Here is a 4655-nt window from a genome sequence, read left to right on the forward strand (position 1 = left end):
TCTCTACTGAAAATACAAAAATTAGCTGGGCACGGTGGCAGGAGCCTGTAATCCCAGCTACTCGGGAGGCTGAGGCAGAAGAATCGCTTGAACCCTGGTGACAGAGGTTGCAGTGAGCCGAGATCGAGTCACTGCACTCTAGCCTGGGGGACAGAGTGAGACTCCATCTCAAAAAAAAAAAAAAGAAAAGAAAAATAGCTTTTCTGGATTATTATTGCAATTACTAGTACACAATTGATCAAAACAAATATTTCATAACCTTTGATAAATAATTTTCAGCATAAAAGTCCAGTTTCACTGGAAATGTGTAGCAGGACGAGCCACAGATAAAACTCTTTAGACACTGGATTAAAGAAAGAAGAGGTTTTTATTCGGCTGGGAGCGTCAGCAGACTTGTGTCTTAAGAGCCGAGCTTCTTGAAAAGAAATTCTTGGCCTTTTAAAGGCTTACAACTTTAAGGGATCCACCTGAAAGGGTCATGATAAATCCAACAAGCGTGGGAAACGTGACTGGGGGCTGCATGCCTCAGCTAACAGAACACAAAGTTTTACAATGCTTTTTTTCATACAGTGTCTGGAATTTACATATAACACAAGTAGTTTAGGTCAGGGATTGATGTTATTATTATTACTTTTTTTAACTCTTAGGGCCGGGTGGTGGTGCCAAAGTTATCTGGCTATTTATCTTACTTTTGTTTCTTTCTAACTTTTTGCTTTCTCTTTTTCTTCCTGTCTTGTGAACTAGGCAAGGTGGGGGAAGGAAGGCAGCAGGAATAGTAGTGATCTCCTTCCTTAAATGCATCTCTTTGATTTATTTATTATTTATTTATTTTGAGACAGAGTCTCACTCTGTCACCCAGGGCTGGAGTGCAGTGGTGCTATCTCAGTCCACTGCAACCTCCACCTCCTGGGTTCATGCGATTCTCCTATCTCAGCCTCTCAAACAGGTGGGATTACAAGTGCACGCCACCATGCCCAGCTAATTTTTTTGATTTTTAGTAGAGACAGGGTTTCACCATATTGGCCAGGCTGGTCTCAAACTCCTGGCCTCAAGTGATCCATCTGCCTCAGCCTCCCAAAGTGCTGGGATTACAGGCGTGAGCCACCACGCCCAGCCTGGAAATGCATCTAGATGGAGCTTCTTCCCTCTTCCTTCAATGACTGCAGGTGTCTGCAGATGAATATGGCTTCTTGCCACGTGGAGACAGGACCTAGTGCCTCTGCTGCTCCTGTTTTCCATGTTTTGGGGTGAGGCTTTGTAATGGACCTAGAAGGAATCCCAAAGTGTCACCTCCACTCGAGTCTTTGGATTCTTTCTGATTTATAGGTCAAAAACTATTTAGTGAATGTTTATCAAAAATTATCTCTATCTAGTTACTGAGCATGATGTGAAAGGAAAATAAAAACTCGGGACTCCAAGTCACTTTGCCAAAAGAAAAAAATTAAGCTGAAAGCTGAGTCGTGCAAGAAGCTGCCTTTCCTTTTGTTCCTAAGCAGAGAGCTACAGGTAAAAGTAAGTATCCTGGGGGTATATTTAACCTACTCTATGTTCACCTTATCTTCTGTAAAGTGCTGATTTTCTGAACATCCAAGGAAAACATAATTGACTATTGCCCTACCTGCTCCTTTTCTCTTGCACAACTTGTGGATTCAATAATGTGACCATACCCTCCTTCTTTCTGCTCCAGCCTGTTTTTTTCTCTTATATTGAAGCCCTCAAAATCATCTTTGGAGAAAGGCACAGACCTGTTTCCTGGGCATTGTCCTTAACCTTGGCAAAATAAACTTCCCAATTGAGACCTGTCTCAGATACTTTTCAGTTTACAATCAACAGTAGCTAACATTGACTGGGCATGGTGGCTCACTCCTGTAATCTCAACACTTTGGGTGGCCAAGGCAGGTGGATCGCTTGAGCCCAGGAGTTTGATACCAGACTGGGCAACATGGTAAAAAAAAAACCCTCTCTACAAAAAATAGAAAAAAGTAGCTGGGCGTGGTGGTACACACCTGAGTCCCAGCTACTCAGGAGGCTGAGGTGGGAGGATCACTTGAGCTCACAAGGTGCAGGACGCAATGAGCCAAGATTGAGCCACTGCATTCCAGCCTGAGTGACAGATTGAGACCCCCATCTCAAAAAAGAGAAAAGAAAAGAAAAAACCCAGCCGCTAACATTATAAAAATAGAAACTGCCAAACATTATACATCTCCTGATGGACAGATCAGGAATAGTCTTGAAAAAATCCATTGTTAGGAATGATAAATTCCTCTTCAAAGGGTTTAATTGTGTAAAGTTCTTGTTCTTTGTTCAGAAGCCCAACCTCCTTGTACTCTCTTGTTTCTAGGCTGCAAACAACTCTCCCAGTCTGGTTGCACCCTGACATGCCCAGACATGTCCAGACATGCCTTGTACTCTAACAGACAAACGATCCCTACCCCCTCCTTCTCTTAGCTGCACGTTTACCATATTTAGAGAAAGTTTAAGTCTTATCCAATCGGGTTGGTTTAGATTGTGCAGTCCAACTCTAACCAATGGGGAAAGGACACAGGAACAGAAGCTGCATGAGGGGTAAAAACCCTTCTCTCATTTGTTCGCTGTGCTCTTGTGAGTGGGGGGACACAGGCAGCACCCTTCTGCAGAAGTAAATGTGCCTTGCTGAGAAATTTTCTAAGTGCTGGTTTTTCTTTGCGGCACTGAGCACTTGTTTCTAACACCGTACTGACCTGGCCTTAGATTGAATTGCCAACTTATAGAAAATACAGGGGACAAAGAAACAGGTGACATGACACTGTACCGATGCTAACTCCAGACTCTGAGCAAGTCTCTATGACAAAAGATCCAGTTTCATTGACAAATAAATTGCAAGGAAAAAGAGGGAGAGCTTCTCTCTTTTCTTTTCTTTTCTTTTTTTTCTTCTTCTCTTCTCTTCTTTTCTCTTCTTTTCTTTTTTGGGACAGAGTTTCACTCTGTCACCCAGGCTGGAATGCAGTGGCACAGTCTCAGCTCACTGCAATCTCTGCCTCTCAGGTTCAAGCGATTCTCCTGCCTCAGCCTCCCGAGTAGCTGGGATTACAGGTGCCTGCCACCACACCTGACTAATTGTTGTATTTTAGTAGAGACTGGGTTTGCCATGTTGGCCAGGCTAGTCTTGAACTCCTGACCTCAGGTGATCCTCCCACTTCAGCCTCCCAAAGTGTTTGGATTACAGGCATGAGCCACTGCACCCAGCCGAGCTTATCTATGTTAAATTGTGTGTGTGTGTGTGTGTGTGTGTGTGTGTGTGTGTGTGTGCACATGACAGAGAAAGAGAGAGGAAATTACATTTATGAGATGGATAGTGGCAAGAGGCAGGCAAATGCCTAGGGGGATAGCAGTAGGTCCCTGGTGAAACCCCACTGCCAAGCCGAAGACAGTTTAAAGCCTGACAGTCAAGCTACAAGTCAAATCCACGGACTGGATTGAGAACCTGTCTTCCCATTTGGTGCACTTTCCTCTAATTGATCCCCACCCTTCACCTGTTTTATATATACCTCCTAATTGGTTTTCTACACTATCATGCCTTCCTTTGAGTGGTGTCTTTGCTTTAGCCTTTTTTGCATACTCACAAACCAATCAGCATGCACTCCCCTATTCTGAGCCCATAAAGGTCCCAGGACTCAGCCACACTGGGAGAGAGAAACCACCTGACTGTGGGGTCAGGGACCGCCCCACATCCACTCTCCACTGAGAGCTGTTCTGCTCAATAAAATTCTTCTTTGCCCGTCTTCCCCCTTCGAATTGTCAGCATATCCTCATTCTTCTTGGACAAGAGCTTGGGAACTGGGTACAAGCCATAACACAGGTGGGGCTGAGTGGTCAGGATGTCTCCAGGATCAGGCCTGGGGCTGAGCAAAGCCCAGGCAAGGTAGGGGGTGGGGGGTGTGTGTCCCCAGCCATGGAGTTCCCTGGTTGGAAAAGTGATAGAGAAAAATCCTGTGTCAAGACAATTAAAACTTTTAACACCAACAATTTTTTTTTTTTTTTGATATGGAGTCTGACTCTGTTGCCCAGGCTGGAGAGCAAGGGTGCAATTTTAGCCCCACTACAACCTTCACCTCCCGGGCTCAAGGGATTCTCCTGCCTCAGCCTCCAGAGTAGCTGGGACTACAGGTGCACACCACCACACCTGGCTAATTTTGTATTTTTAGTAGAGATGGGGTTTTGTCATGCTGGCCTGGCTGGTCTTGAACTCCTGACCTCAGGTAATTCACCCACCTCAGTCTCCCAGAGTGCTGGGATTACAGGCATGAGCCACCACACCCAGCTAAATTTTTTTGTTTTCTTTTGTTACATAGATGAGGGCTTCCTATGTTGCCCAGGCTAGTCTCGAACACCTGACCTCGCCTCATTATGTGATTATGTGCTAGGACAACAGTCCTGAGCCACTGCACATCCACAATTTTTGTAACATGAATTACTAACTTATTTTGTGCCAGGTAATAATATTATGGTATCTTGTGCTTTAAATAAGATGCATCTGAAATGTTTATAAATGAAGTAAGATGATATTTGAAATTTACTTCAAAGGAACACTGGAGGAAGGGTACAGAAATTCAGGGCAGTGCAATGGCTGTAATGCACCATGCACAAGGGAAGGCCTTATTCCTCCATCTGCTGAA

Source organism: Rhinopithecus bieti, unplaced genomic scaffold (assembly GCF_001698545.2).
Source record: "Rhinopithecus bieti isolate Rb0 unplaced genomic scaffold, ASM169854v2 scaffold_13207, whole genome shotgun sequence".
Classification (NCBI taxonomy): domain Eukaryota; kingdom Metazoa; phylum Chordata; class Mammalia; order Primates; family Cercopithecidae; genus Rhinopithecus; species Rhinopithecus bieti.